Source organism: Triticum aestivum, chromosome 1A, assembly GCF_018294505.1.
Source record: "Triticum aestivum cultivar Chinese Spring chromosome 1A, IWGSC CS RefSeq v2.1, whole genome shotgun sequence".
NCBI lineage: Eukaryota > Viridiplantae > Streptophyta > Magnoliopsida > Poales > Poaceae > Triticum > Triticum aestivum.
Window position 1 is genome coordinate 226,504,165 of NC_057794.1, and position 25,834 is coordinate 226,529,998.

Sequence of the window (25,834 nt, forward strand, 5' to 3'; positions counted from 1 at the left end):
TCTTGTGCTAGTTGTCGGGGCCGAGTCGACGTGTCTTCTCGGGTCGGCTAGTCTGGCCGGCCTGCGGGGCTTGTCCGGGTCGAGCGACCCGGCCGAGCACGTGCCGGTGTTGAGGGGCGGTGCCAGCCTCATTGTTTTTTTGAAGAGGATCGAGGTTCCGTTGCCTGCCCGGGGTCCATCCCCTCGATAGTAGTCCACGAAGCTATGAAGGTCCGCCGTCTTCGGATGAGTGGGCCTTCCTAGTTTCCCCCTTAAGCAAGGTGGATTCTGCGAACGCCGGGTCCGGCAACACCCACTGCGTGCCGGTTTTCTCGGAAACTGGATCGTGGCATCCCGGTCGTGGCGGGGGACCGAGAAGTCCGCCGAATCCCGGGGCAATCCCTCGGGCTTTGCGCGGGTGCCACATGGTGCCCGGGAGTCGGAGGGGCCTGACAGGCCACGTGCATGACGGGACCGGGCGGCGGGCTGGGGCCCGTCGCCGCGCACCCTTGGCCCAAGCGCGTGGATTTATGGTGGCGTCCGGGGGCCAGTTGCTCTTCCCCGGGCAGTTACTGCGTGTGTATGTGTGCACTTATTGCGGGGTAGTGGAACGGGCGTGTGCAGACTATCCCACTTCCCCACATTCAAACCGAGGGTTATAAATTGGGGGGTAGGGGGCGGCGGACATTATTCTCACTCGCGTCCTCCTATCCCTTTGCTCTCGCTCCGCTCTTTGCAACTTGACGCACTGCGGCGCCCGCTGCTCCGAGCAGAACTCCTTCTCTCCATCTTCCTTCTTATTCCTTCGATCATGTCGCTGCCATCGAGCTCCTGGATGGGTTCCAATGTCACCTCTGAGGACATCACCCAACTCCAGGCGACGTGGCGCCTGCCACGGGAGACGAACGTCGACGTCCGCCAGCCGCGCAGCGAGCAGAGGCCTCGGCCCGTGGGGCGGGAGCGCGTGGTCTTCCTCACGCACTTCGAGCGCGGGTTCGGGCTGCCGGCGAGCTCCTTCTTCCGCGCGTTCTTGGAGTTCTTCGGGCTCCAGCCGCATCATCTTGGCGCCGACGCCATCGTCCAGCTCTCCAGCTTCGTCACCCTTTGCGAGGGGTACCTGGGGGTCGAGCCTACGATCGACCTCTGGGTGCGCTTCTTCTCCTTGAAGCAACAGGGCCCGTCGGCCGGGGAGTTCGCCGATTGCGGCGCCGCCGTCATCTCGAAGCGGTCAAGGGCGGATTTCCCCAAGATCCCGCTAGAGGATTCTGCCAAGAAGTGGCAGAACTCCTTCTATGTCCGCAACCATGGTGCGGATCACATCAATCTTCCGGCCTTCTCCATCGCGCCGCCGCGGGCGAAGATGAACTAGGGCTACTCGCCTAGGCGCCCGTCGCAGGAGATTGTCAATCTCTGCGAGCGGGTAACGGTGATGAAGACGCAGGAGGGGCTCACAGGCATCGACCTCCTCGTTGCGTTCGTCAGGTGCCGGGTCCTTCCACTTCAGGGGCGCTCCTCCCTCATCGGCGTGATGGTCGGCCTTCAAGACCCCAACCGCATGTGGTCGACGCGGCTGTCCGCAGAGCAGATCGCGCGCGACGTGAATGGCATCTCCAAGGCCAACCTTGGGGAGGACTGGCGGTTCCGCAAGGCGTTGTACAGCCAGTCGAACCCGGCGCCGCAGGTGAGTGTCTGGCCTTCTTACTTTGCTGCCGCGCACCTTTTCATCCATCCTGACATGACGCGGGTGGTACTTCTAAATGCGATTCGCCATCCTTACGCCCGGGCCCCGTCGCAGGTGACGCCGGTGGCGCCACAGGATCCCGCGGCTCATGGCGGAGGGAGGAGGCCGAGTCTGACGCCGGTGCTGGGCGTCGCGCAGGTAAGTCTCGTGTTTTTCTTCATGTGTCTTGAATCGCTGACCGCGGCACGAAACGATCGGTGCTGACGCCATTTTTTGGTGTAGTGGCGTTGGGCGGGGGAGGCGACTGTCGGATTTCGGGTTCCAGCAGACCCTTGAGGTTCGAACACTGGGGTGCGCGCGGAGATTTTGCCTCCTACCTACCTGCACCCCTCCGCCATGCTAGGATCAAAGCTATCAAAAGAATAACACAAGAGACACAGGGTTTATACTGGTTCAGGCCACCGTTGTGGTGTAATACCCTACTCCAGTGTGTGGTGTGTGGATTGCCTCTTGGGTTGATGATGATGAACGGTACAAGGAAGAACAGCCTCGCGAGGGTCTATTCTTGGCTGGGGCGATGAACTGCTGGGAGGAGTTCAGCCACCTTTCTCTCTCTCTCTCTCTCTCTCTCTCTCTCTCTCTCTCTGCTTCTAACCTCTCTAACGAGCCTCTTTCTTCCTACTGCCCCCACTTGCTCTGTGGGTGGCTGGTCCTATTTATAGAGGCCCTGGTCCTCTTCCCAAATATTGAGCGGGAAGGGAGCCAACAATGGCGGGCTAATTTGAAAGGGGACAGCAAGTATCAGCTATCCTGACAAAAGTAGTCTTCGCCTGCGCAAAGCTCTGGTGATGAATCCGTCTTGGGCTCCACGATGACCTCCGTCTCGTAGTCCTCCTGGTCTTGGTCTCGTTGCACCGAAATGGCAACCTTTGCCTAATGCCTTGGTACTCCGCGGCTGCGCTTGCCCCCTTTGCACCAAAGAGGAAAGGAGGACGCTGCGCGGGCTGGCACCCGCCTGGCGCCCTGAGTCGTCATGGCTTGCGTCACGGGCACCTCGCGAGGTACCCCGCCTTGATCTCTCCGCCTCCTCGCGAGCCAGCCTGACGAGGCCGTGCCTGAGGAAGCTCCGTGTCGTCCGCCCCGCGAGGCTTGGCCCCTCGCGGGGGTCTTGAGTTTGAGTTGGTGAAGATGGGTCGTGCTGGGCCCCCTTTGAGCCACGCCGCAGGCCGCAGGCAGGCAAGTCTGGGGACCCCCGTTCCCAGAACGCCGACAGCGGCGACGCGGGTGGAGCCGGGTCCTCGCATGGGACGGCACCGACCGCCCGCATGGGAAAGACAGCGTTGCTCCGCGACCCCAGGCCCTGAAGCGCACGGCGGACCCGGTCAGGGCCGGGAGGCCGGCCAAGAGGAAGCGCGGTGGCGGGGACAGGAGGCCAACCCCGGTCCCGGTCTTGGCGGGGTAAGCTTCATCCCTCGTTTGCGCTCCGATTTTTTCCTTGAGCTAGTCTTGTTTCTTTTCTGCTTATTCCGTCTTCTTCTTCAGGTCGCCAATCGCGCTGGCGAGGGCAGCGGCGGAACCGCGGCCGCCGAAGAGGCCAAGTTCCGCAGGAGCCGGTCGGACCTCGCCGACCAGGCCGAGGTGGAGGAACAGGACGACTCGGACCTTGGCCTGGATCCGAACGACGCCGAAGCCGTGGCCTGGCGGGATAGGAACCAGGCCGAGGCGGAACTGAAGGCGGCGTCGGTCTGTGCTTGGACCGACGCGGCGGCGGCATGGGCATGAGGCGGCGCGGAGCCGGCCTTGCGCGAGATGCCGGAGGGAGCGACGGTCTTTGAGCCGTCGCTGGCGAGGGAGCGTGGCCGTGGAGGCCGGGCTGCGGTGGTGATCCCCGAACGGGCGGTCGTGGAGGTGGCGGATGACTCCCCGCCGCGGGCCAACGTGGTCGGGCGAGAGGGGGTTGATGGTGGTGGAGGCGGCGCCATTTTGGAAGAGACACTGCGAGCAGCGGTGTCAGAGGCAATGCCGGTTTTGGAGGAGGCACCACGGGCGGCGGTGCTGGAGGCCACCCCGGCAACTGGGCCGGATACAGTGACGCAGGGCGTCTCGGCGTCCGGGTCATCGTCGACGTCGGGAGGGGCGTCGGAGGAGGTGTTGGCTGCGTCGCGAGCGGCCAGCGGGGAGTATGCCTTGGTGCCCCGGCAGGGAGGGCGCCGAGCTACCATGTCGTAGCCGGCGCGGAGCGGGGGCGCCGTTGTCTTCGGGCCTCAAACCCAGGAGGAGGAGGCGCTGGACGTCGTCAGTCGCCGCCTACGAGGCCGGACAGAACGGCTCGAGGCCTTCGCCCAGGCCGTGGTGGAGCGGACGCGTGACCTGGAGCGCGCCGTTCTAGTAAGTTTTCTTGTAATTTCTTCTTTGTGGGGGCGCGCCAGCGCACCCACTGGGTGTAGCCCCCGAGGTTCGGGCCAACTACGTAGTAGTTGGGTCGAATCTTTAGAGTGTTGGCCTTGTTCTGACTTCTACTTTCTTCAGCATCTTGACGCCTTCCGGGTTGATGCCTACAATCGTCTCCTGGGCAAGCGTCGGGAGCTCATGGAGCAGCTTGCCGGCAAGGAGGGGGAGCTCCGCGTCATCGCAGGTATTCTTGTGCTCTTTTCTAGTGGGGGCGCACTAGCGCACCCACTGGGTGTAGCCCCCGAGATTCGGGCCAACTATGTAATAGTTGGGCCAAATCTTAAGTCTTGCTTTTTTCTTCTGTTGAGTCCTTATTTTTCGCAGCCGAGGTGTTGTCCTGGCGGACTTGTCTACTCCGGGCCGGTCATAACTATGACCGGCTCGTTGCCGACACCGGCCGTCTTGGCGTCGAGGCGACGCAGGCGAGGGCGGAGGCGGCCGCGGCTCGACGGTCTCTTGATGAGGCCAACCGGCTGCATGAGCAGCTGGCGGGTCACAAGAGCCGCCTCGAGGCCGAGGTGGAGCACCTTAAGGCGGAAGCTGCCAAGGTGGCAGAGGCGCAGCAGCCCCTGGTGGAGGCGGACCAGCAGCGCGGCCAGCTGGCCGACAAGAAGGGCAGGCTACAGGCCGAGGTGGATCGCCTGCGGGTGCAGGTCACCATGGCTGAGGGGGCCCGCCAGGACGAGGCCCGTCGCCGCGAGGCGGCCAAGAAGGCGGCCGAAGACAAGGACGCTGAGCTGAAGGCGGCCCTTGCCAAGGTGGCCGATCTGGAGAAGGCACTCAAGGAGCGCGATCACGCCATCGAACGGGAGCGGCGTGGTACGTTGCTAGAGGTGCAGCACCTGGAAGATTCCTTCTCCAATAAGTGCTTTTTCTTTTCGTTCGCCGGGTCGGGATCCGTCCTTTCTTCCTTGTTGTTCTTCTTCTAACTTGCTTCTTCCTTTGCGGCAGGGGCCTTCCCGGAGACGCAGCGGCTAGTGGAGGAAGTCGTCCGCCATCAGCGCGACCCGAGTGGCGTCATTGGGTCCGGGACGGATCCGCGGGTGGCTTGGACCTTCCCAGAGATCATCGCCGCCGCTAAGGCCCACCTACAGGTCCTGGGAACTCATTTGGGGCGGCTGTCCCAGGCCGGCACCGCGATGACGGCGGCCCTATGGCCGGACTCCGTCCAACCAAGCAGCTTCGCGCCTGGCGCGTTGGTTGGAGATGGGGCCGGACCGGCTTGGCGAGTGGTGTGTCTCCGCCGCTCGTGCTGGTGCTGAGATGGCACTCCGGTTCGCGCTGTCCTGGCATCCGGACCTACAGCTGGACGCGTTGATGGGCGAGTGGGCCGGTTCGGAGCAGCACTTGCAGGAGCAAGCCGGCCGGATCGCCTCCCAGGCCAGCTACATCGCCGAGTTCGCCTTCCATGATGAGTTCCATCTGGAGTGGACGGAAGACGGCAGGGCCGTGGACGATGAAGACTATGGCTTGCTCCTCCATGATCCGGAGGGGACCTCGGAGGAGATGGGCTTCTACCGCGACGCGGGTGCTGAGGAGGACACCGACACCTCGCTGGATGCGGAGGCCGCCATGGGAGAGCCATCGACGTCGCGACGCGGCGCTGGAGATGCCTGAGACACTTTGTGTAATAATTTGTTAAATAGCAGGTCCACCCACCCACTAGGGGTTTTAGGGTGTAATGAACTTGGGCCGTGGGCCTTTTCTTAAATACTTGTGTAGATGTCGTGGGTGCTTTTGCTTTTTGCCTTCCGTTTTTGGACCGATTTCATGCGTTTTTCCTTTCCCACGGTGGGCGCCAACTGTCGTGGGTGGGCGCACGGCAGATGCCAAGGGATGGCTAAAGAGAGGAGGAGGCTCGAGGGTCCTGGTGGACTCCAGAGGCGAGGTTGGCATGAGCGGGCGCGGGACGCCGGACATACCCAGGTTCGGGGCTCTCCGGAGAGATAATACCCCTAGTCCTGCCGAGTGTAGTTGGATGATCGATAGTACAATGTTGCTCCTGGAGCTGTATGGAGGAGGAAGGAAGCTGGCCAAGGCTTGGGCTGCTCGTTCTCTCCGGTGTCGCTGTTTTGTGGCTAGTCCTATGCTTGCTTGCTTTTCTCTCACATGTGTCTTCTGCTTTCTCTCTTTCTCTGTTCGTTTTTGTTGTTCCATGATCGCGGGCTCCCGAGAAGTTTTATAGTCCAACCCCCCGGGGGTACAATGGTAATGTAACAAGTTGGTGGGTCTGTATTGTCAGTGTTCGGGAACCCGGGCTGGGTCCCGCTGAGGGCTTGTGGTTCACCGGGTTCCTCTAGGTGCGGGCCCCGCATGCCTAGGGGGACTATGCGCCGTCTTGTCGATCGTCAGGGCGTGGCCGAGTCGAGTCGTGTACAGTGCTCTCCGTCAGGTTGTCGCTTGCTGTCGTCAGCGGTGAAGGCGGGGGCACTGTAGCCATGCCAGCCCTGGTCAGCAGGTAGGTGAGGGGCACTGCTGCCATGTTCCTGCTGACCAGAGGCAGGGGTGGGGCACTGTTACCTCGGTCATTGTTGATTGAAGTCTCGTCCCATCATACGGCCTGGATGGGACGGGAGTTGACCCGTGGCTGGATTGTGTAGCATGCCACGGGTGGTGTTGGCTTGTTGAGGAGGCTTTGGTTGTGCCGGGTTCGGCTATCTTGTGCTAGTTGTCTTGGCCGAGTCAACGTGTCTTGCCGGGTTGGCTAGTCTGGCCGGCCTGCGGGGCTTGGCCGAGTAGAGCGACCCGGCCGAGCGTGTGCCGGTGTTGAGGGGCGGTGCCAGCCTCGTTGTTTTTTGAAGATCCGGGTTCCGTTGCCTGCCCGGGGTCCATCCCATCGACAGCGGGTGCATAGTGATGACCCACAAGTATAGGGGATATATCATAGTCCTTTCGATAAGTAAGATTGTCGAACCCAACGAGGAGCAGAAGGAAATGATAAGCGGTTTTCAGCAAGGTATTCTCTGCAAGTACTGAAATAAGTGGTAACAGATAGTTTTGTGATAAGATAAATTGTAACGAGCAAGAAGTAACAATAGTAAATAATGTGCAGCAAGGTGGCCCAATCCTTTTTGTAGCAAAGGACAAGCCAAAACAAACTCTTATAATAGGAAAAGCGCTCCCGAGGACACATGGGAATATCGTCAAGCTAGTTTTCATCACGTTCATATGATTCGCGTTCGATACTTTGATAATTTGATATGTGGGTGAACCGGTGCTTGGGTGCTGTTCTTACTTGAACAAGCATCCCACTTATGATTAACCTCTATTACAAGCATCCACAACTACAACAAAAGTATTAAGGTAAACCTAACCATAGCATGAAACATATGGATCCAAATCAGCCCCTTACGAAGCAACACATAAACTAGGGTTTAAGCTTCTGTCACTCTAGCAACCCATCATCTACTTATTACTCCCCACTGCCTTCCTCTAGGCCCAAATAATGGTGAAGTGTTATGTAGTCAACGTTCACATAACACCACTAGAGGCTAGACAACATACATCTTATCAAAATATCAAACGAATACCAAATTCACATGACTAGTAATAGCAAGACTTCTCCCTTGTCCTCAGGAACAAACGTAATTACTCACAAAGCATATTCATGTTCATAATCAGAGGGGTAATAATATGCATATAGGATATGAACATATGATCTTCCACCAAATAAACCAACTAGCATCAACTACAAGGAGTAATCAACACTACTAGCAACCTACTAGCACCAATCCCGGACTTTGAGACAAGAATTGGATACAAGAGATGAACTAGGGTTCGGAGATGAGATGGTGTTGGTGAAGATGTTGATGGAGATTGCCCTCTCCTGATGAGAGGAGCGTTGGTGATGACGATGGTGATGATTTCCCCCTCCCGGAGGGAAGTATCCCCGGTAGAACAGCTCTGCCGGAGCTCTAGATTGGTTCTGCCAAGGTTCCGCCTCGTGGCGGCGGAGTCTCATCCCGAAAAGTTCCTTCTGATTTTTTTTCTCATCGAAAGACTTCATATAGGAGAAGATGGACGTCGGAGAGCCACCAGGGGGACCACAAGGTAGGGGCGCGCCCTACGGGGGCGCCCCCACCCTCGTGAGCAGGGTGTGGGCCCACTGGCCTTCATCTTTGGCGAGGATTTTTCTTTATTTATTTTACGATGTTCCGTGGAGTTTCAGGACTTTTGGAGTTGCGCAGAATAGGTCTCTAATATTTGCTCCTTTTCCAGCCCAAAATTCTAGCTGCCGTCATTCTCCCCCCTTATGTAAACCTTGTAAAATAAGAGAGAATAGCCATAAGTATTGTAACATAAAGTGAAATAACAGTCCATAATGCAATAAATATCAATGTAAAAGCATGATGCAAAATGGACGTATCAACTCCCCCAAGCATAGACCTCACTTGTCCTCAAGCGAAAAGCCGATAACAATAAATATGTCCTCATGTTTAGAGGTAGAGGCGTCGATAAAAATAAAATACGGACATGAAGGCATCATGATTATTCTCATAACAGCAACATATATAGATTTTGTCATATGATTACTTATGTTCAAGTGATGATCTATTCACAATGCAAAAGTATAAATCATAAACCTTATTGGGCTCCAACAAACTATAATCTCAGTCATTGAAGCAATTGCAATTTATCAACTATCATTTAGTCCTTCATAATTGCTAACACTCACGCAATACTTGTGGTTATGAAGTTTTAATCGTACACATAGAAAGATAGGGGCTTATAGTTTTGCCCCACAACCTTTTACCTCAAGGGTAATGTCAACAATAATGGTTCATGCTCCCCTACATCCAATTAGATATATATATATATATATCATGTTCTTTCCAACATGCTGAGCTTGCCAAAGGATAAATGAAAAAGAAAAGGTGATGATCACCATGACTCTTGCATAAGGTAGAGGATAATAATAAAGGATAGGCCCTTCGCAGAGGGAAGCAGAGGTTGCCATGCGCTTTTATGGTTGGATGCACAAAATCTCAATGCGAAAGAACGTCACTTTATATTGCCCCTTGTGATATGAACCTTTATTATGCAGTCCGTCGCTTTTATTACTTCCACATCACAAGATCGTATAAAGCTTATTTCTCCCACACCAATCAATCATACATATTTAGAGCAATTTTTATTGCTTTGCACCGATGACAACTTACTTGAAGGATCTTACTCAATCCATAGGTAGATATGGTGGACTCTCATGGCAAAACTGGTTTAAGGGTATTTGGAAGCACAAGTAGTATTTCTACTTGGTGCTGAGAATTTGGCTAGCATGAGGGGGAAAGGCAAGCTCAACAAGTTAGAGGATCCATGACAACATACTTTATCTCAGATATAAGAAAGGCATAACTCATTACGTTGTCTTCCTTGTCGAACATCAACTCTTTAGCGTGTCATATTTTAATGAGTGCTCCCAATCATAAAAGATGTCAATGATAATATATCTATATGTGAAAACCTCTCTTTCCTTATTACTTCCTATTAATTGCAACAATGACCAAAGCTATGTTTGCCAACTCCCAACAACTTTTAATCATCATACTCTTTCTATGTGAAGTCATTACTCTCAATAAGATCAATATGAAATTTTTGTTTCTTTTTATTCTTTTCTTCTTTCTTTTATTCGCCCAAGATCATGGCAAAATAATCAAGCCCTTGACTCAACACTAATCTTTATTATATATAGCTCACGGACTCGATTACAAAGAGAGATCATAAAGCAAAACTCAAAACTAGATCATGCCATAAACTTTATTCTACTAGATCAAGATACTACTAATAGGATCGAACTAAGAAAAACGGTAAAGATAGGAGTTGTGATTGTGATACGATACCGGGGCACCTCCCCCAAGCTTGGCAGTTGCCAAGGGGAGTGCCCATACCCATGTGATTATATCTCCTTGGTTGGTGAAGAGGGTGGAGGTGTTGTTGATGATGCGGGCTTGTCATCCATCTTCCAAGGCATAGGTTCACCATCATAGAAGGATGATCGAGTCTCCGGAATCCTTGAATCTGCAGCCAAACTCATTCTTTTGAATCTATATTCATACTCATAGTTTTGGTTTTGCAGGTCATAGATTTGGGCTTGGAGGTGCTCGATCTTCTCATATAGCTTGAAGATGGCCTCCTCGGTGTTCTTGGCATCCGGCTTGTAGTTGTTAGTGAAATCCACGAGCATCGTGTGGCTAGCGTTGATTCCATGCTCCACCATCCCCTGGCACTTGAAAACTTGTTGCTCCATTGCTTCGAGCCTCGTCTCCACGCTTCCGGTTCCCTTTGGTCCCTCAACATCGCGGATGTGCAACAACCCATCACGCATCTCAATGGTTTGAGGGTGTCCCGGCACCTACGCAAGGTAAGGGTTGATGACCTTCTTGAAGAACTTGTCCTTGGAAGCACTTGGGGACGTCTTGTTAATCTAGATCTGTCAGAAAAATAGCTCGAAACAAGAACAGAGAATAATTGCGTGGTACGGGAGTCAAAACCTTCGGGAGAATATATAATGAATTTTTACCGACCAAAATACGTAACGTGCAAGAAAACGGAGTTCGGAAGGCACACGAGGTAGGGGGCGTGCCCAGAGGGGTAGGGCGCGCCCACCATCCTCATGGGGCCCTCGTGTCCTTCCCGGACTGCTACTTATTTTTGTATTTTTCTAAATATTCCAAAACGGAGAAATATTGCCTTAAAATTGTTTTGGAGTCGGTTTACTTACCATACCACATACCTATTCCTTTTCGGAGTCTGAAACGTTCCAGAAAGTGTCCCTTATGTATTCCTCCGGGGTTACGGTTTCAATAATATTGGTTTCAACATTTATGGGATTACCTAAGATATAATGTTTAATTCTTTGACCGTTTACCACCTTCGGATTTGTGCCTTCAAAGTTGTTGATTTTTATAGCACCGAAACGATAGACCTCTTCGATAACGTAGGGGCCTTCCCATTTAGAGAGAAGTTTTCCTGCAAAAAATCTAAAACGGCAGTTGTATAGAAATACATAATCACCTACATTAAACTCACGCTTTTGTATCCTTTTGTCATGCCATCTTTTAACTTTTTCTTTAAACAACTTGGGCATTTTCATAAGCTTGGGTTCTCCATTCATCGAGTGAGCTAATATCAAATAACCTCTTTTCACCGGCAAGTTTAAAATCATAGTTGAGCTCTTTAATAGCCCAATATGCCTTATGTTCTAGTTCGAGAGGTAAGTGACATGCTTTTCCATAAACCATTTTATACGAAGACATACCCATAGGATTTTTATATGCAGTTCTATAAGCCCATAATGCATCATCAAGTTTCTTAGACCAATTCTTTCTAGACCTATTAATAGTCTTTTGCAAAATTAATTTGAGCTCTCTATTGCTCAACTCTACTTGACCACTAGACTAAGGGTGATAAGGAGATGCCATTCTATGATTAACATCATATTTAGCAAGCATTTTACGGAAAGCACCATTAAAAAAGTGTGAACCACCATCAATCGTTAAATATCTAGGGACTCCAAACCTCGGGAAAATAACTTCCTTAAGCATTTTAGTAGAAGTGTTATGATCAGCACTACTAGTTGGAATAGCTTCTACCCACTTAGTAACGTAATCAACAGCAACTAAAATATGTGTGTATCCATTAGAGGCAGGAAAAGGTCTCATATAATCAAAGCCCCAAACATCAAATGGTTCAATAACAAGTGAATAATTCATAGGCATTTCTTGACGTCTACTAATATTACCAATTCTTTGACATTCATCACAAGACAAGACAAACTTACAGGCATCCTTGAAGAGAGTAGGCCAATAGAAACCAGATTACAATACCTTATGTGCAGTTCTATCTCCAGCGTGGTGTCCTCCATAAGCCTCGGAGTGACACTTGCGTAGGATCTGTTCCTGTTCATGCTCAGGTACACAATGTCTAATAACACCATCTACTCCTTCTTTATAAAGATGTGGGTCATCCCAAAAGTAATGTCTTAAATCATAGAAAAACTTTTCCTTTTGTTGGTATGTGAAGCTAGGTGGTATAAATTTAGCAACAATATAATTAGCATAATCAACATACCATGGAGTATTATGAGAAGTGCTTATAACATTTAATTGTTCATCAAGAAAGCTATCATTAATAGGTAGTGGGTCATCAAGAATATTTTCTAACCTAGACAAGTTGTCTGCAACGGGGTTCTCAGCTCCCTTTCTATCAACAATATGCAAATCAAATTCTTGTGGAAAGAGAACCCATCTAATAAGTCTAGGTTTAGCATCTTTTTTTCCATAAGATATTTAATAGCAGCATGATCAGTGTGAATAGTTACTTTAGAATCAACAATATAAGATCTGAACTTATCACAAGCAAATACAACTGCTAAAAGTTCTTTTTCAGTAGTACCATAATTTCTTTGAGCATTGTCTACAGTCTTACTAGCATAATGAATAACATTTAATTTCTTATCAACTCTTTGCCCTAGAACAGCACCTACAGCATAATCACTAGCATCACACATAATTTCAAAGGGTAAATTCCAATCAGGTGGCTGAACAATAGGAGCAAAGACTAATGCTTTCTTAAGTATTTCAAACGCTTCTACACAATCATCATCAAAGACAAATGGTATATCTTATTGCAATAAATTAGTCAGAGGACGAGAAATTTTTGAGATGTCCTTAATGAACCTCCTGTAAAATCTGGCGTGACCAAGGAAACTTCTTATACCTTTGATGTCCTTGGGACATGGCATCTTTTCAATCGCATCAACCTTGGCTTTATAAACTTCAATACCTCTTTCAGAAACTTTATGCCCCAAGACAATACCTTCATTAACCATAAAGTGGAACTTTTCCCAATTCAAGACAAGATTAGTTTCTTCACATCTCTGCAAAACTCGATCAAGATTGCTCAAGCAATCATTAAAAGAGGAACCATAGACGGAAAAGTCGTCCATGAAAACCTCACAAATCTTTTCACAAAAGTCAGAGAATATAGCCATCATGCATCTTTGAAAGGTAGCAGGTGCATTACATAAACCAAAGGGCATACGTCTATAAGCAAAAGTACCAAAAGGGCATGTAAAAGTAGTCTTTGATTGATCTCTAGCCGACACAGGTATTTGAGAGAAACCAGAATAACCATCTAGAAAGTAATAGTATGTATGTTTGCATAATCTTTCTAGCATTTGATCAATAAAAGGTAAGGGGTAATGATCTTTCTTAGTAGCTTTATTTAATTTGCGGAAATCAATTACCATCCTATAACCTGTGATAATTCTTTGTGGAAATAATTCATCTTTATCATTAGGAACAACAGTAATACCTCCCATCTTAGGGACACAATGGACAGGACTTACCCACTCACTATCAGCAACGGGATAGATTATACCTGCTTCCAGAAGCTTTAGTATTTCTTTTCTTACCACTTCTTTCATTTTAGGATTCAGACATTGTTGAGGATCACGAACTGGTTTGGCATCTGCTTCCAAATTTATTTTATGTTGACATAGAGTGGGACTAATGCCCTTAAGATCATCAAGAGTATATCCAATAGCAGCATGATGCTTCTTCGGAGTTTTCAATAATCTTTCTTCTTCATGCTCTGAAAGGTTAGCACTAATAATAACAGGATATATCTTCTTTTCATCAAGATAAACATATTTAAGATTATCAGGCAAAGGTTTAAGCTCAAACACGGGATCACCCTTGGGTGGAGGAGGATCCCCTAAAATTTCAACAGGCAAGTTGTGTTGCAGAATAGGTTCCTGTTTAAAGAATACTTCATCTATTTCCCTTCTTTCATTCATGAACATATCATTTTCATGGTCTAGCAAATAGTGTTCTAAAGGATCACTAGGAGGTACGTCAATAGAAGCAAGACCAATGATTTCATCCTTACTAGGTAATTCTTCCTCACGATGTTGTTTACTAAATTTAGAGAAATTAAACTCATGAACCATATCATCCAAGCCAACAGTAACAACATTCTTTGTGCAATCTATGGTAGCATTGACAGTATTTAAGAAGGGTCTACCAAATATAATGGGACAAAAGCTATCTTGCGGAGAAGTAAGAACAAGAAAATCAGCAGGATATTTAGTTTTCCCACACAAGACTTCAACATCTCTAACAATTCCAATTGGTGAAATAGTATCTCTATTGGAAAGTTTAATTGTGACATCAATACCTTCTAACTCAGCAGGTGCAATTTCATTCTTAATTTCTTCGTATTAAGTATGCGGTATAACACTAGCACTAGCACACATATCACATAAGCCATGATAACAATGATCTCCTGTTTTAACAGAAATAACAGGCACGCCTACCACAAGTCTATGTTTATCTTTATCACAAGGTTTAGCAATTCTAGCAGTTTCACCTTCGAACTGAATAACATGCCCATCAATATTATCAGACAAGAGATCTTTAACAATAGCAATATTAGGTTCTACTTTAACTTGCTCAGGAGGTGTATAAGTTCTAATATTGCTTTTACGAATAACAGTTGAAGCTTTAGCATGATCCTTTATTCTAACAGGGAAAGGTGGTTTCTCAACATAAGAAGTAGGAACAATAGGATCATTATAAGTGACAGTCTTTTCTTCAACTTTAATAGGTGCAGCTACTTTTACTTCTATGGGAGGATGATATTTAAACCACTTCTCCTTAGGGAGATCAACATAAATAGCAAAAGATTCACAGAAAGAAGCTACTATCTCAGAGTCAAGTCCATATTTAGTGCTAAACTTACGGAAAATATCGGTGTCCATAAAAGATTTAACACAATCAAACTTAGGTGTCATACCTGACTCCTTACCTTCATCGAGGTCCCAATCTTCAGAGTTGCATTTAATTCTATCCAATAAATTCCATCTGAATTCAATAGTCTTCATCATAAAAGAGCCAGCACAAGAAGTATCGAGCATGGTTTGATTATAATGAGAAAGTCGAGCATAAAAACTTTGCATAATTATTTCTCTCGAGAGCTCATGATTGGGGCATGAATATAACATTGATTTAAGCCTCCCCCAAGCTTGAGCGATGCTTTCTCCTTCGCGAGGCCAGAAATTATATATATAATTGTGATCACGATGAACAAGATGCATAGGGTAATACTTTTGATGAAATTCCAACTTCAATCTTTTATAGTCCCATGATCTCATATCATCACATAGCCTATACCATGTCAATGCGTCTCCCTTCAAAGATAAAGGGAAGACCTTCTTCTTAGCAACATCAACGGGTATACCTGCAAGCTTAAATAATCCACAAACTTCATCCACATATGTTAAGTGCTCATCAGGATGTTTTGTTCCATCTCCTGTAAAAGGGTTAGCTAGCAGTTTTTCCATCATACCCGAAGGAAATTCAAAAGGAGTTTCATTTTCAATAGGTTTAGTAGGTTGAGGAGCAACTCTTTGCTCTACTGGACGGGGTGAAGATACCCGAACAAGCCCCTCAGAGAATTACTTTCCATAGTAGCAAGTGACAGTAAATTTCAGCACACTATATAAATTTTTCCTTACCAAATTCCACCTACCAAAGGCGCTACACTCCCCGGCAACAGCGCCAGAAAAGAGTCTTGATGACCCACAAGTATAGGGGATCTATCGTAGTCCTTTCGATAAGTAAGAGTGTCGAACCCAACGAGGAGCAGAAGGAAATGATAAGCGGTTTTCGGCAAGGTATTCTCTGCAAGTACTGAAATAAGTGGTAACAGATAGTTTTGTGATAAGATAAATTGTAATGAGCAACAAGTAACAAAAGTAAATAAAGTGCAGCAAGTTGGTCCAATCCTTTTTGTAGCAAAGGACAAGCCGGAACAAACTCTTATAATAGGAAAAGCGCTCCCAAGGACACATGGGAATATCGTCAAGCTAGTTTTCATCACGTTCATATGATTCGCGTTCGATACTTTGATAATTTGATATGTGGGTGGACCGGTGCCTGGGTGTTGTTCTTACTTGAACAAGCATCCCACTTATGATTAACCTCTATTGCAAGCATCCGCAACTACAACAAAAGTATTAAGGTAAACCTAACCATACCATGAAACATATGGATCCAAATCAGCCCCTTACAAAGCAACGCACAAACTAGGGTTTAAGCTTCTGTCACTCTAGCAACCCATCATCTACTTATTACTTCCCAATGCCTTCCTCTAGGCCCAAATAATGGTGAAGTGTTATGTAGTCGACGTTCACATAACACCACTAGAGGCTAGACAACATACATCTTATCAAAATATCAAACGAATACCAAATTCACATGACTACTAATAGCAAGACTTCTCCCTTGTCCTCAGGAACGAACGTACTCACAAAGCATATTCCTGTTCATAATCAGAGGGGTAATAATATGCATATAGGATCTGAACATATGATCTTCCACCAAATAAACCAGCTAGCATCAACTACAAGGAGTAATCAACACTACTAGCAATCTACTAGCACCAATCCCGGACTTTGAGACAAGAATTGGATACAAGAGATGAACAAGGGTTTGGAGATGAGATGGTGCTGGTGAAGATGTTGATGGAGATTGCCCTCTCCCGATGAGAGGAGCGTTGGTGATGACGATGGTGATGATTTCCCCCTCCCAGAGGGAAGTATCCCCGGCAGAACAGCTCTGCCAGAGCTCTAGATTGGATCCACCAAGGTTCCGCCTCGTGGCAGCGGAGTCTCGTCCCGAAAAGTTCCTTCTGATTTTTTTTCTCATCGAAAGACCTCATATAGGAGAAGATGGACGTCGGAGAGTCACCAGGGGGCCCACGAGGTAGGGGGCGTGCCCTAGGGGGGGCACCCTCGTGAGTAGGGTGTGGGTCCCCTGGCCTTCATCTTTGGCGAGGATTTTTCTTTATTTATTTTAAGATGTTCCGTGGAGTTTCACGACTTTTGGAGTTGTGCAGAATAGGTCTCTAATATTTTCTCCTTTTCCAGCCCAGAATTCCAGCTGCCGGCATTCTCCCTCCCTATGTATACCTTGTAAAATAAGAGAGAATAGCCATAAGTATTGTAACATAAAGTGAAATAACAGTCCATAATGCAATAAATATCGATGTAAAAGCATGATGCAAAATGGACGTATCACATAGCACAGCAACGGTCGGAAATTTGAGGTTCAAATTCCTCGGGGCTATCATGTTCTTTACTTGTAGGTAATCTGCACTGGCGCATTCTTAACTCCTCAGACAAAAAAAATTCATCAGAGACCAGAAGATCTTCGTCTGTCACTAAAGAATTTGACTGAACTGTATGAGATTTCCAATGGCTTCACTGGAAAGGATTAGTAGGTTTAGGATTTTGTGATGAGCATCACTTGGAAACTTTTCCTTAGTTTTACCTCGACCCCCTTTAACAGTACGGTGTTTCCTATGACTCAAGAAAGAGAAAATGAAACTACGAAAACAAAAGTATTCATGCTTCATATTCCTCGCATGAATATCAAGTCTTTGAGATCACACCAATTTCTTCACTTTCAAAGTCTTCAGAAAGCCAAAGTCTTCAGTGGAAGACATTCATTTTTAGGGGTCGACTTTCTCTGTAAATCACTGGTGCGCGTCGGTCCTTAACAAACCGTTTTTTACCCCTTTCCGCAACGGCATATGGAACCGTCGCCAAGTTAGTGTGGGCGATAGGGGGTTCTTCCCACACGACCTAGAAACCGTCGGAGATAGGGAGCCTTGATGCATACAATTGTCCCTATATAACCATTTATGATATCTCGAATATCCCAAACGCTTCATCCTTGCTACTCGTTTGTGCTCGCATTGCCATCGCAGTTGGAGTTTTGTGGTTCTGCCTAAAATCAAGCAGATTCTAGGCACGGGAGCTTTCCAGGCAAATTCTAGGCAGATTCCAGGCACGGGAGATTTACGATGCCTGGCACATCACAAACAGTTCATGATTATAAAGCGTGTATGATAGGTAGACAATCACACACATTTAGTTTTCCCGCACCATATGTGATAGTGTCTGACATCACACACGCTTTGCTAATGGCAGCTATGTGCATGCTTGCACACGTTTCCTCTGTGTGAACCATCTCGGATTATGGTGTATATCACAAACGTTTGTGTTTTACCAACCGTGTGTGCTGTAATGACCTGCACAATGTAATTTTTCCCTAATTTAATTGTGGCTATTTAAAATTGTACCTAATTTAAACTTGAAAGTAGGCTATAGCTTTATTCATATCTGAAAGTGCGTTAAGTCAACTAGAGGGGGGTGAATAGGCGATTTTTATAAATTCTTCACCAAGGAATTTTAGGGTAAGGAAATTCCTAAGCGAAGAACTACATGCAGTGGAAAAAGTACTCAGATGCAGACATGACATAACATAAGCATGGACATCATGATGAATTGAAAACAAGACATAGAGTACAGAAAGCGTAAGCACATGATAAAACAGAATGAAGACAAACAGACTAAAGAAATTGAACTGAGGAAATTGAAAAAGTCTTTAGTCAAAGCCTTCAAATAGATATGAACAAGCACACAACACAGTAATGAGGAAATGAAGGGGTTGAGGAAATAGAACCAGTAAGCTTGGTGAAGACAATGATTTGGTAGATCAGTTCCAACTGCTGTGACAGTTGTACATCTAGTTAGAGCAGCTAGGTATTTAAACCTGAGGACACGCAGTCCTCACCATATTCTCCTTTAACTAAGGTCACACAAACCTCGTCCAATCACTCATGGTAAGTCTTCAGGTGACTTCCAAACCTTCACAGACTTGGTCACTCGGCGATCCACAATTTCCTCCTGGATGCTCTAGAGCATGACGCCTAACCATTTGGAGGATGCACAGTCCTCAAAGGTAACAAGCGTCAGTTCCACACAGGAACAGTCTCTTCAGTGATGCTCAATCACTTTGGGTTGTAGGTGGTTGGTTTGGGGTTTTGGGTTTTTCCTCACTTTATGATTTTCGCTCAAAGTCCTCGAAGGATGGGATGCTCTTAATGACAAGTGTCAGTTTCTCGCGGAGCAGCCAACCAGCTAGTGGTTGTAGGGGCGGCTATTTATAGCCTAGGGAGCAGCCCGACATGATAAGACATAAATGCCCTTTAATGATATGACCGTTAGGTGGGTAGATATTTTTGGGATAGCTAGTGCATAGCACAGCAATGGTCGGAAATTTGACTATCAAATTCCTCAGGGCTATCATGTTCCTCACTTGTAGGCAATCCGCACTAGCGAATTCCTAACTCCTCAGTTAGGACAAATTTCATCAGAGAGCAGAAGAACTTCGTCTCTGTCACTGAAGAAATTGACTGAACTGTATGAGATTTCCAATGGCTTCACTCGAAGGGATTGGTAGGTGTAGGATTTTGGGTTGAGCATCACTTGGAAACTTTTCCCTAGTTTTACCTCGACCCTCTTTAATAATATGATGTTTCCTATGACTCAAGAAAGAGAAAATGAAACTACGAAAACAAAAGTCTTCACGCTTCTTGTTCCTCATATGAATAACAAGTCTTCACGGTCACACCAATTTCTTCACTTTCATAGTCTTCAGAAAGTCTTCAGAAATCCAAAGTCTTCAGTCGAAGACATTCATTTTTAGGGGTCGGCTTTCTCTGTAAATATCAAACTCCTCATAGACTTATAGACATGTGTACACTCACAAAAGCATTAGTCCCTTAACCTATAAGTCTTCAATACACCAAAATAACTAAGGGGCACTAGATGCACTACAATCTCCCCCTTTTTGGTGATTGATGACAATATAGGTTAAGTTTTCAAACGGGGATAAACATATGGAGTGTAAATACTGATATTGAGGAATTTGATTGTAAGGTATAGAAGAACTCCCCCTGAAGATGTGCATAGTGAGGAATTTTCTTTTGAAGCAATGCACATTTGAAGAGTAGAATCATGGAGCCCCTATATCTTGTAATTCATACACGCATTTAACATATGATATGAAGAATTTGAAATGCATGATGAAATATGGTGACTGATGTTCTTCAGCATGCATGCATTCACATATATGAGGAAATAGCATGCAGAAGAACATAGCAAAAGTATCAGACCACCATCGGGTTTAAGTTTACAACTCGGTCCAGCAAATCTTCAGAAGAGCGAGAGTTGTAACTTAGAGAAAAATGCCCATATATAGAGACCTGTTTGAAGACTAACTCAAATTTCTCCCCCTTTGTCATTGAATGACCAAAAGGGACGAAAAGTGAGGACTAACGCTCCTGAAGAATATCATCACTGAGTCGATGAAGGAGCGCCAGCATTGTTGGGGTCGGTTGTTGAGGTAGGGCCTGCCACAGTGTCGTCAAAATATTCATGCTCATCAGTCTCGCGCGATGAAGAATGTGAGCTGGCTACCAAGGAAGGAACTTTGGTTTTCTTGAATTTCTTCGCTGGTGGTTGAGACCATTCAAAGTCCTGCTTGAAACCCATTTGCTTCAGATTGTCTTCACCATAGAGATGAGACAGAACAGACCAGGTGCGATTAAATACTTCATGGAGGTAGAAGTGGTTCTTCTTTACTGCATTGTGTGTAACAGTCATGTTGTGAAGAATAGAACCAAACTGACGCTTAACTCATCTGTGGTTGCGATCGACCTTCTGGTGAAGACAGAGGAGAAGCTCACGATCAGTCATCACCCTTGGAGTTGTGCCTTGAGGATTTTGCTTTGAGGCATTGGCGGCAGAGTCATGAGTGGCAGAGTCATCATTGGTGGAATATGATGCAGCTTTGCGGAACTGACCATCCAATGGACGAATGCCTTCATCAATAATAGCAGTAGCCTTGCCCTTTTCATCAGCTGAGGAAAATGTCCGCTTGAGGACTTCTATTGGGGGCAAGTAGCTGACGTGATTCTACAAATCAGCCTTGTAGTTGATTAAAGACCTTGAATGAGGAATCTCATAATCCAGGGAGCGTAAGGCTTCAACTCAAAAGGGGACAAAGCTGTATTTGCCAGAGTCCTCATGAAGAAATCATGGTAGTTGACAGGAATGCCATGAATGAGGTTGAATAGCAGATTCTTCATGATACCAATGACATCTTCTTCATTAGAGTCATGTCCCTTGATTGGACTCAAGGTCTTGGACAAGATGTGATATATAGTCTGTGGTACATACATCAATTCCTTCATGAGGAATTTGGTTCTTGAGGCTTAACCGAGCTTTAGCGGCTTCATCAACACTTGCATATAATGGTCGGTAAGTTCAAATTCATGATATATACAACGTGCACCTTCAAGGGGAGGACTGACAGGCAGGGCATGAAGCAATTCAAGAGGCCGGTGCTTTGAAGTGAGTATTTTCAGTCATCCAGTCCAGCACCCAAGAATTGACATCTTCAAGCATTTCTGTGATGTGCAGTGTGCATAGAACTAAAGAATAGTTCTTCATTCCAATCACAAATGTCGGTGCAAGAAGTTGAGAAGTCCAGCGTCATGAAGAACACTGAGAACTGGCGTGAAGCAAGGTAGTGATTCCATGTCCACATGAGGAATATTCTCATGTCAAAACTTTGTCCTTGTTGAAAAGCAATGAAGAATAGAATTGACTCTGGCTGGCAGTCCAGAAACCTTCCTTCTAAGACGAGCAGAGTCATAGGATTGTATCTGTGAAGAAATACATGCTCAGAAGAAGTCATCAGCCTTGAATTTGCTTCTTGAGAAGGATTCTTTGGCTTGGGCTGAGGGATTGCAGTCAAAGTCATCACAGCCTCAGGAACCAGTTTCTGGAGCCACAGGCTGAGAATTTCCGTTTCAGTTTCATTGCAGCCTGGTTCTTCATTTCTTCATCCAATATTTCATCAGCACTAGTGGCTGGAATTGCTTCAGTAGCATTTTCATCAGCACTAGTGGCTGGAATTGCTTCAGGAATACGAGGTTCTTTAGAGCCCATAAGAACTTCAGTGTGCACAGGGGACTGGGGGATTTGTTGTAGTGGGGTCAAGAGTGGAGAGTCGGGGTGCTGACTATCCCAATAGTCATCATTTAGCACTAGAGTGGAGCACCCAATATCCATGTCTTCATCTTCTTCATCTAATTCTTCAACGCCTGCCTCTTCAGCTGTGAACTGAGGCATAGGCGATGAGATGATTGGAGTTGAAGGGATATCATCCGCTTCAATTTCTTCGTCCATCTGCTCTGTAGAAGCAGCAGAAGGAACGTCTTCATCCGATCCGCTTGGGATCACATAGTCTTCACCAAAAGGAACGAGTTCCTTTGATGGCATGCTTGAAACTGGAATAGCATCAATCGGATTCTCAAAAGAGCTTGTCAATTTCTTCATCTTCTTCGGTGCTGAAGACTGAGATGAAGTAGATGCTTTCCTTTTCTTCACTACTGCTCGCTCTGCAGCTTTGGTTTTCTTCGCTTATGATGCAGAAGGAAGAATTGTGCTTGTTGTTGGTGCAGGAGGAGCAGAGGAAATAGGTTCGGTTTCCTCAGGCGCAACTGTGCCCTGGTTGGTTCAGATTCTTCAGGCTCAGTGGTTTATGCCTCAGCTAGCCTGGCTTGTTCTTCAGGTGCAACACTAGTGGTTGCCCCGGCAATGTCATCAGCGACTGGAATGCAGTCATCAGCCCTGGTACTCTCATTTTCTTCAGCAGCCTAATTTTCATCAGTGGTGCTGGCATGTTCTTCAGTAGGCTGAGCAGATGCTTCAGCCTGAGGAGATTCATGTTGCAATGGAGCTGCAACATATGAGGTGAACCCTTTCGCCATTTTGACGAATTTGACCTTGGCTCCAAGCCAATCTGCACGGTATGCGTCAAATTCATCATTGAGGTTTTTGATCTCCGTCTGAGCAGCAATGAGTTCATCAGTGGACATTTTCACAATGTTCTTTTTCATAAGTCACTCCTTCTTGTATTGAGCTTTCTTCAGCTGCCTCGCCTTCCCAAACTTCCATTTTTCTTCGCCTATGAAGGCGGCCAGCATGTGATTTTGGCCAGGAGTCAGCTTGAAGTCTGGCATAGGAGTGTTGGGGTCCTTGTGCCAGAGATCAATGTATTTGAGGATCAACTTTGGATCCAGTAGGAGAGGAACTTCACTTCCTTTGGATCTAGCGGCCCTCTACTGTTTATCTCTGATGATTTCTTCAAGTTCTTCATCATGAGCTTCGTCATCACTGGACGGCACATGAAAGGCGACTTGCTTCTTGTGAGGACTAAGTCTAGTGCCTTGTCCCACAGTGGCCTTTGTCTTCAGCAGAGTGGGACCCGTTGAGGAATTCGGAGGAGCTAAAGAACTTGCAGAGGCTCCTGAGGCAATGGATTTTCCTGTGGTCCTTTGGCACGAGGCGAGATGCACAGGTGCTGAGGACTTTGTCGGGGGAGCTGAGGGTTTTGGAACTTGAGGAACTGGGGCATCTTGAGGAATTGGCCGTGAGGGCTTAGCAGAAGAGGTTGGCCGTGAGGGCATTGAAGAAGAGGTACCAGGATTATGTGCGGGCTTCTTTGGCATAGCCTTCTTGGGCTTGCTAGCAGAGGCCTCAGCAGTGGCAGCAATGGTAGCAGCAGAGTCTTCATTGAATTTCTTCATTGCCTCTTTAGCTACTTTGGCCAACTTAGCTTGACGCTTGGCCCATTCTGTCGGAAATTCCTCACCTCGTCTGATGCTTGAGGGATCAACAACTTGGCTTGGTGCCAAGGGAGGTCTTGGGCATGGAGGGTGTACAGTGAATTTCTTCATGTACTTGGGAGTCACATATCTGTACTCCCTCCATTCTCTAGCCCATCTCCTCTCTATTTTCTGAATGCGCACTTTGTGCTGATTCTTCGTTTCTTTTCCACGAATTGCCTCATCTGGAGTGCAATACCCTGCATAGATGTCTTCAGGGATTTCAAATGCAGTGTTAACTTCCAACTTCTTTCCTCCCTTCTGAGGTTTCTTTTCATCAACCATTTTCTTCAGCTGAGGATTTTGAGCAGTTGAGTTCTTTGAAGAGGTATGCATTTTTTTCTTCGAGGAACACCGCAAATGAGTTAAGTTGATGAGAACCTAGTGATTTAACAGAAGACATGTGTACCTGTGAACAGAGTATACATGCGAAGAATTTGGAGAGGTCATATGCGTTCTCAGAAGTTTTTGCAAAAAGAACAAGTTTGAGGAATTTGACCAGATGTGTCTTGAGGAATTTCACTGAGTGCTCTTTGACTTAGGTTCCAGAGTTGTATAGATTGAAAATCCACACAATTGAGGAATCTTGAAGAAAGAACATGGCTTAGGAAATATATCAAGAACAGATGTTTGTGTGAGGTGTTTAGAGGTGAAGATTGAAGAATAAACACCTTTTGAAGATTTTGACGAAATCACTAGAATCAATAAGGGCAGTAAAAGTAACTTTTAATTACCTAACCTGAAGAAACATGAATGAACTAGGCAATGTAGGATTGGAAGTTCATTCAGTCCAGATCTTCCACGCCCTAACTTGGTAGAGGAAGACGGCTACGGTGCGGCGAAGTGATGAAATCATGGGCCGCGTGCGAGTACGACAGCGACGAGGTCGAGGCACGTGAAGCTCTTCCTCACGGCGATGATGGAAAGTAGCAGGGCAGCGCTAGGTTCGAGAGCTCGAGCGAGGGAGTGAGCTCGAGCGGGGTAAATGGTCTGAGGAGGTGAGGGTATATTATAGCCGAGGTGAAAAAACGCTCGTCCCGAGGAAAATGGACAAACGTGGCCCCTGACCCTTCTCATCTAGCGACATGTGTCACCCACGTACTGAGAGTGGAGATCATGTGAGATCATGGGTGAATAGAATAATCTCATCGTGGATGCAGAACGGTTTGAGGGCGGCAATAAAGCCGAAAATTCAGATAGAATATTTTTAAAGTTTCGTTCACAAATCTTCAGCTACAAGAACACAATTGAAGATTATGAACGAGTTTCAAATAGAACGCATATGAGGAATTTGTGAACAGACTGGGTTGAGTTTAGCATAGAGGGGGGAGGGTCCGATCACATTCACTTAGCAGAAAAGGCAGCTTGAAGAAATAGCAATAAGTGAATGCTCTAGAGGACATAAACTCATATATTTATATAGCAATGAAGAAAAACGACGGAAACTGTGAAGACATTGCAAAGTTGAAGAATTTTAACAACTGAGGAATTTCAAAATGAAGAAAACTCAAATTGAAGATTTTCAACTTTTGTTGGTGGCGTGACCCACCGTATAAGAATGATGATTTCAGACACCGCGTACAATTATCGTAGGGCTCTGAGAATCAAATTCTTCGTTAATTTATTCACACTTAGAGGGTTAGTCTTCATTGATTGAAGAAAAACGTTACTTCGTGTGTTGCACATCTAAGTCATCAATTTTGCATAAGTGTTAGGATGTGTGTCCTTTTCAAAGGACATTCGAAGACTCTAAGATATTTAGCTCACACCGCAACTTGCTAAATCTCTCCTCATCCAAGGGCTTTGTGAAGATATCGTCTAGTTTTTCTTCAGTCTTCATGTGCTCGATGGAGATGTCGCCCTTCAACACATGATCACAAAGAATATGATGACGGATCTGAATGTGCTTTGTCTTCGAGTGCTGAACTGGGTTATGAGCAATCTTGATGGCACTCTCATTGTCACAATAGAGTGGCACATTCTTCGCATTGATGTCGTAGTCCTTGAGAGTTTGCTTCATCCATAGCAATTGAGCACAACACGATCCAGCAGCAATGTACTCAGCTTCAGCAGTAGAGAGTGATACGCAGTTCTATTTCTTCAAAGACCAACATACCAAGGATCGTCTGAGGAAATGGC